Below are 8,904 nucleotides of genomic sequence, written 5' to 3' on the forward strand. Positions count from 1 at the left end.
AACCCTGATATATTTGGGTGATCGGGTACTACCCGATCATTGTTTGGAAATGTTAAGAAATTTCTTTCTTTCTTTCTGGGTTTTTTTCTGACAGTAATTATCTGCAACTTTTCGTCTGAACAGTACAGACTTCAAACCTTTAACAAACATCAACGCTGACTCCGAGGTGTACCTTTTTTATACTCTGACGTCATAATGACGTCATCGGGTTTCTTATTACAAGCGATTTCACTGCAAAACCTCATAAACAAAATGAACAATCATGTTCACACTTTGAAATCTGATTAACTATAGATTGATAAACATTTTTGATATTCGAAGGTAAAGTCGTCTAACCTTTCCTTCCGGGGTTACTGGTAGGTCAAATTTAGGTGAATTTAAAATGCAAAAAGAAGTTGCAGAAAGACGAAACCTGATATGAACATGAACCTTAGTGTGAAGATGTGGATATTTTAGTGACGTCGTCATGACGTCATCATACATCAAATTACAAGCATTTCAGGTCAAATTTTGACAAAATAGTTTGACAGGCGCGGATCCAGAGGGTGGGGAGGGGGGCCGCCCCCCCCCCCAACACAAATATATCACAATTATAGTAATAATAATTACCCGTTCGCCTATCACAACAATCTGACATATGTTTTTGCTAGGAGCCTGACCCTCCCCCTGCAAAAATTCCTGGATCCGCCCCTGTTTGAGCAATATCTTTTGTCCTAATAAACCTGAGTGTTCAGTGTTTTGTGAAGTGGCAGATTGTGCCTTGGGCGATAGGCTACAGGACTACAGGGTCATCATCTTTGGGTGGAATTTTTTTTTCCAAAAAGGTCATCGGATTATACCGCCAACATTGAACAGACAATGAAAGATTATGAAATAAACTTTAATTCAATGGGTGTTTCAAACACCTTGGAGAGTTGTGAGTATTTGTCCTGATCTTTACAAGTGGGGGTATTTATCACTGAGGTCCATGGCAGTTTATTTGCTGGTCTGCAGCCATAAATATTCTTTGAATTACCATAAACGTCTTTGCGACAATTCAGCATTGTGACGTCATCGAACGGAAGTAAGTTATAATAGGGAGAATTTGAAACTGAATCGCATGTTGATTCAAAGACCACGAACAAAAAGGCTACGGTTCAAAAAGGTGTGTTCCAGGCGCGGTTCTAGAGCCAATATTTTTTGGGGGGAGGGGGCTAGCAAGGTGAATCCAGATTTTTTTTCCAGGGAAACGTGCTGAAATGTTGACTGGTTATTTTCTCCGGACACTTAGGCCTCTGAAGATCAATACGTTAGGGGGGGGGGGAGGCTCGTGTCATATTTTCTATGGGGAGCTAGCGTTCATTCGCTCGTACCCCCGCCCTGCAAACAGGACGCTGGGATGCTTTATACAAAGGTCATGATAAATTACCCAGAATGCCATCCCCACTTCCTTCACAAGATTCTGAGAAGCTCATCTGCCCTTCCCAGCGCCCTGTTTGCAGGGCGGTGGGTACAAGCGAACGGGGAGCGCTGATAAAATCCCACAATCAGGCACACTATATTAACTAAAAGTGTACAATGCACCCTTCTCATTTAGGGGGAGACCATTACCATGTACGTCAAATTCTTACATTTTGCTAGTGCATTTATTTAATTTTTTTATGGAATTTTTTGGGGGCTAGACAAAAAATTGGGGGGGGGGGGGGCGCTAAAGCCCCCCCCCCCCGTAGAACCGCGCCTGGACTGTGTTCATAGCAGCGATTGGCCAAAATGTGAGGCACAGTTGTACAGTGAGTGCAGATTTGCACACTTCTTTTGTTCGAATGACGTTTTCTGTTTATAACTGTGACCAAAAACTTTTTACATGTAAATGAACAGAAAAAAAAGATACAGTTTCCCACCATATCACCGCTTTATTACGATGCTTGAATGAAGAAAATGACGAGACACTCACCTAAGCACAGTTCTTGAATTCTATCGCGGAAGCACTCCTCAACACTCGAGCGGATTGCTGGCTGAAAACAAATACCAACAAAAATATGAGTCACTAAAAATCCTCCAGGAGATAACTTGGGGGATGGTGGGGAGGCATAACTGAATTTCAAAAGTTCTTAATGCCCCCCCTCCCAAAAAAAGCCTCTGTCGAGTGAAATTTAATTTGGTTTGATTATTCATTTCAAACAGAATGCGTTCTCCAACGGTCCTGTCTGGACTCAAGCGCGAGGAACATTCATGTCTCTTTTGGAAGGCTTTGCTATTTTCGAATCAAACGAAGTAATTATCACACAAATAAATTATATAATTGGCGGGAAAAAAGTACCTATACCGATTTAATGACAGAAACTTTGCGATGCTCAAAGTGAAGAGACCGGTATATCCGGCTTGGAGGATATTTTCTAGAAGGGATAATTGCGGAGACTCACACTCATGACAAGGAGGTATCTTTTTAGAAGGGATTATTGAAATGAAAACCATCATGGCTTGGAGGATATTTTTTAGAAGGGATAATTGAAGAGACCAACCATCATGGCTTGGAGGATATATTGAGAAGGGATAATTGAGGAGACTAACCATCATGGCTAGGAGGATATTTTTTAGAAGGGATAATTGAGGAGACTTATCATCCTGGCAAAGAGGATATGTTTTAGATGTGATAATTATTAAGGAGACTAACCATCATGGATAGGAGGATCTTTCCTAAAGGGATAATTATTGTGGCGACTAATCATCACTGCAAGGAGGATTTTTTTTTGATAGAGATTATTGAAATGAAAACCATCATGGCTTGGATGATATATTTTAGAAGGGATAATTGAGGAGACTAATCACCACGGCTAGGAGGATATTTTAGAAGGGAAAATTGAGGAGACTAAACATCATGGCTAGGAGGAACTTTTTGGAAGGGATTATTGAAATAAAAACCATTGTGGCTTGGAGGATATTGTTTTAGAAGGGATAATTAAGGAGACTAACCATCATGGCTTGGAGGATATTTGTTAAGAAGGGATAATTGAGGAAACTAACTATTATGAATGGGAGAATTTTTTTTAGAAGAAATTATTGAACGCACAAACCATCACGGCTTGGAAGCTATTTTTTTTTTTTAGAATGGATAATATTTTAGGATAGTAATCATCATGGCTTGGAGGATTTTTTTTTAGACGAGATTATTGAACAGACAAAGCATCACGGCTTGGAAGATATTTTTTAGATGTTATCATTGAGGAGGCTAACCATCATGGCTAGGAGGATATTTTTAGAAGGAATAATTGAGGAGACTATGGCTTGGAGGATATTTTTTAGAAGGGATAATTGAGAAGACTAACCATCATGGCCAGGATTATTTTTTTTCGTAGAGGTAATTGAATGACGTTTTCTGGTTTCTAATTTTGATCAAAAATATTAAATGCATAGAAAAAAAGGAACAGTCTCCTACCACATCACTGCTCTATTCTGATGCTTTAATGAAGAAAATTTTAACAGACACTCACCTAAGCACATGTGACCTGTCGTGTTTTACAACAGACAGGTCTCGGTAACATTTCTAATATAATCATAAGCATAGTACATAGGCTGTACAATATGATGAGCCATTATTTTGATAACATAATTAGCGCCCTCTGTAATTACAGAAACTTTTTATTGCAACGCCCTCGCTTGGTTCCTTAACTTTCCTGCAATCACATTCTAGCATAACTAGCTGCATTGGCCAGGAACATTCAAACATACCTTGCATTCCAGAATATTGTTAACACTTTCTGAGCTGCATTGCGAGCTGCATAACTTAGCTTTCGTGTAATGACAAGGCATTGCTAGAGACACTCATCCACTTGCTTACGATCAGACCACACCTACAATTTAGAAGTGCTCTGATTATAGCTCAACTACAGCTAGTTGGGGACAATTTCCCCTTCGTTTGGTGGTGGCACGACCGTTGTTCAGCCTAGGCGGTGAGTACACACCTAATTTTTATATCTTTCTTTTCAATTTTGAATTCTCTCGCGGAAGCACTCTTCAACACTTGAGCGGATTGCTGGCTGAAAAAAATACCAACAAAAATATGAGTCATTAAAAATCCTCTAGGAGATAACTTGGAGTCTGGTGGGGAGGCATAGCTGAATTCCACAAGTACAATACGGCCAAAAAAATGTCTGCACAGTGAAAATGTAATTTGGGTTGACTATTTATCTCAAATGCGTTCTCCAAAAATCAAATCTATCCATGAATTCTACAAAATGCATCCAGCTATTGAACTTGTATAAAACTGTGTGCATCATCATGATCCAGTGCGTTTGTATTTGCGCCCTCTAGTCTATTCTGACCAGTGACACTTTTATCCTGCAATGCTTAAAAGTAACTTGATGAAACCGGAATGGCGCACTGTGAACTATAGCAAAATGCCAGTTGAACAACAGAGTTCAAAGGCACTGAGAATATCCACAAATAATAACACATATAAGACCGGCATTTTGAGATGTCCGGATACCTGTATACGTTCTTCCGTGACCAACTTCCGCATAACTTTTCATTCTGATTGAGTTTGAGTGATATCCGGAAATAATGTGAGTACATTGCACTAGGATTTCATGTTTGAAAATTTAAACGATAAAGTCAATAGGAAAAAAGGAGGCAAAAAATAAGAGTGTGCTTGATCATGCAAAAAAAAATGGCCATGCAGGTTACTAAGAGTCCAGGTTTTGCGAGTCTTTTTTTTTTGAAGCCGAAATGTGAAACACCGATTTTGTAGTTCCTCTGAAATATTATTTTGAATAAGCAGGTATAAATAAATCTTTACTGTTCTGAATCACAACAGGGAACTTGCGAAAAACTGCGGTCAGAAAACAGTCCAACCTAACAGTCGAACCTAAATAAAAAAGTCCATGTGACTTTACAGTGTATTATCCATATCGACGAGGATCCAAACGATTTTGTTTTCAAAGAGTAAAGAAACCAGTCAGTATTTGGACAATTTGTTTTTGAGAGTGCACAATGGAAGTAGTAGCGGAAATATTGCCAGACAGGAATTCCTCATTTTTATTGCCTTGAAATTTGACCTCACAAAACCGTGGTCTGCACACGCACCAACTGTTTACATTAAGAGCTGAAATAAAATAGCTCCATAATTTACAAAAGTATTTGAAATTAACTCTTTCAGACGGGCTTTGATTAGTGCATGTTATGCACAAACAAAGCCCGTCTGAACAAGTTAATTTCAAACACATTTGTAAATTATCGCGATACTTTATCAACTCCAAAGTGGTCGTTGGGAAAAGGCACAACTTCTGGATCGGAATTAGCGCGCTGGCTTTGCTGCTAGCAAAAGTGTATCAGAGTCATAGTAAAAAGAAATTGAACATTTGTTCATAAAATTTTTTTTCAGTCCTCAAGCTACCACATTTCACAAACACACAAAGACGAGGAAATATCAAGCCTACTACCGAGCTCGTTGTTTGAAAAATCATTGAATCAGCAACATTCAACAAAATCTGAATCCCACATTGATTCAAACACATCGTGCAAAAGACAACAAATGTCTTCAGAAGAAAAATGATTGTTTCAAACACTCACCGAGCAAAGTCTTGTTCTTGCAGTCAGTTCTCTCTCTGGTTGTCGTCCGAAGGTGACCTGCGGTCGATGTGAAGGGTGGACGGCCCCACATGTCTTAAATAGTGCCATCGATTTCCTGAGCAGTGACTAAAACCTCGGACCTGGATTGTGATTGCATGGCTCCTGTGCGCTGTCAATCACACATCACCGACTCGCTTCATATTAATGATATGAAAGCAATGTTAATGTCGTTGAGGCTATATAGTCACCATAAAAAAACTTGTCACCGACATTCAAATGGCCGCTTCTTATTGGTGGATATTGTATGGATGTCGGTGACACATCCAAATATGGAATTTATGATTGACACACACAACCTGTCAGTCACAGACCACTCACTTGTGGTCACCGACTTGTCGTCACCGACTTGTCACCGACAAACTGTGATTGGTGGATGGACAAGTGACGTATACACCGGCCGTGATTCATTCAATGTACAGTTGGCGCTTCAGTCTATTAAATTGTGTGGATATATTCGGGATTATATGAGGAATTAAATCGTACTCAAGCCAGCGGAGAAACTTGGGTTTTACTTAGGGTAGGGCACCTGGGGTGCGTAATTTTTTCAAGGGCTGCACTAAATGCAAAATAAACGTATTATTACAACAATTAATGTTTTAATTCAGGTTTTCCAAATGGGGCGGGGGGGGGGTGGGGAAGGGGAGGGCTGGGGCCGGCTTCCACAGGGGGTGGGGGTATATGCCCCGTGTCCCCGTAGTTATGCCCCTGAGGTAGGCTTTGCTCCTTGATTGGGACTTTGAGGAAATAAAATACAGTTAAATAAACTTCCATGAACTTTACGTATCATATACGGCCCGTGTATAATCGTGGCCTTCTAAATGTGGAAAAGGTTTTTACACGTTAATATCTCCCAGTTCGAATAATCATTTCCAGAAATGTTAGAATGCATGACCGGTGATGATGGACCTAAAAATCGTGGCCTCCGCATAACGCGTACGATTCACCCTGAACTAGCCCTGGTGATATCCGGACAAATCACACCAGTGGGACCATACCATGCAAGTAAATGACAAAGCCACTTGTCTGATTAGGGGCCTTACATGGCTTTGTTCCGAACCGGGCACGAAGCCTATGTTTACAAAACGACCGAAAGTCACCGAAGTCATGAGACATACCGGTGTTTCCCAAACTCCGGCTTCGTTCCGTAAACCGGTTTCGGGCATGGGGTTTGCAATAGAGCTGGATCCGGTATTGGAATGAAGCTAGGATTTGGAAAACCTCGCTTGTAGCTCACTCGACGTGTGTCTAGTCTCCGTTCAAACGGCTCGCTGTTTCGCCACTCGGTTAACTACCGGCGCTAGTCAGGGTGACCTTGTGGAAAGGCTACAGTTAGGCCTCTTGACCAGCAGCGGCAATCCTTTGTTAATATTTGCGGAACCGCCGACTTGGAAAGTTTGAAAAGCTGGGGTGGAGGGGTTGGGCTGGACGCCAACTGACTATTGAGGGCACTGTTATGAATTGCACAGACTTGCAATCTCTCCTGCTGTTCCCCGAGAGATTATATTGTTCGATCCAGCCGTACGACAATGGAACAGCACATCTGTGTTAATATCACATGGAATTTAAACATTTTTAAAATTTGAAATTCAGAAGGAAAACAATTCCAGAGTTTAAATTGTCGTTGGCATTGAAGCATTCGGACATGATGATCATAAATTTTGACCAAAGTACGGTCCATGGTTTGGGTCAGGTGAGCCCGCTAAGACAGGACCAAGGTTAAGGTCCAATTAAGGTTTGGGTCAGGTGAGCCCGCTAACAATTAAAGGGACCACAGTGAAGGTCCATCGTTTGTGCCTGATAAACCCTTATACTTTGAAATTTAACCCGAGAAGTTTTAGTCCAATAAATAGCTGCTTTTGGCTGCAGCAGAGAACCAAGAGTATGTGTTGGCCATACCTCAATTGCATCCAAGTATAAATAGGCAAATGTTCTATAAAATGAATGTAGTTCTCTCCGTAAATATATATATTTTTTGTCAACACTGGCAAATCGCCACAGAAAAATATATTAAATTATGCGCCTATTTATTGCACGAAAACAACACAGTCCTCGTGGACACGCTAAATCATGAAACAACCACATTGAATTGAATTTTAGCCAGGAGATTAATCATGACAAATAGGAGAAGCAAACTAAATATTGAGACAAATAAATGGTAGTCCTCTTCGTTAATATTATTTTTCGCGTTTAACACGCTACATTTTCTGGGTAGGCCTATATATTAATGTTATTGTTTGATGAATCCTCTTCACATTCGAAAGGGTTGTGTTGTGTTGTGTTGTATCTCGACCTATCAAGAGATATAGTTTAAATTTTTCTTGAATTAATTATTTATGAACATTGACTTAAACTCGTCTTGTTTTTTCGTGCTTAACACACTTAATTGTATTGGTTATATTATTTTTATTGGCTACCAATGCCTCTTTATATTCTACATATTTTTGTTATCTTTCAAATTTATTTAATGTACGTAATTTCAATGCAACGCAACAGGTATTTCTTGAGTTATCGTTTGGAAACTGAGTGCGATATTTTTGTGTGTCATGAAAGTTGACTTTGGTAAATTCTTTACTGTGGTGACCACTATTTGTGTGGCACGCCCTCTTTTGAAATAAAATAAAAGTTGACTTTAATAAGGTATGTTTTTCTCGGTGTTAACACAGTACATTATTTGAAATTATTACTTTTATTGTTTGACAATTCCTCTCCAAATTCATCAATTGTTTGTTATCTGTCACGTTTAATCAACTTACGAAATTTCAATTCCACGCAAGTGACGCAACAGATGTTTCTGTTATCTTCTGGAAACCGAGTGTGTTGTTTTTGTGTCATGAAAGTTGACTCAAAATCGCCATTAAATTTGTGTGCTTTAATAACTCACTACATTTCCAGGGTATATTAATTCCATTTTTAATGATTTCTTTCCAAATTCAAACCAGTTGTGTTACATATAACGTCCAATCAGGAGATATAATTTCACTCCAATAAATCAATGTTTTTTTGAGTTATTGTCTCCACAAACAGGGTATTGTTTTTATTCCATGAAGGTTGACTCACATTCGCCTTGTATTTTTCGCGTTTACACGCCACATTGTCTTTGCTATTATTATTGGGGAACAATTCATATCCAAATTCGAGAGATTTGATTGATATATCACGTTAAATCACTATGGAATATTTCAGTGCAAGGCATCAAACATTTCTTGAGTAATCGTCTCCACAACGAGTAGGTTTTGTTTTTGTTCCATGAACATTGACTTGAATTCGTCTTCTATTTTTCGTGCTTAACTCACATTC

The sequence above is a fragment of the Patiria miniata genome, unplaced genomic scaffold (assembly GCF_015706575.1).
Source record: "Patiria miniata isolate m_02_andy unplaced genomic scaffold, ASM1570657v1 HiC_scaffold_10, whole genome shotgun sequence".
Classification (NCBI taxonomy): domain Eukaryota; kingdom Metazoa; phylum Echinodermata; class Asteroidea; order Valvatida; family Asterinidae; genus Patiria; species Patiria miniata.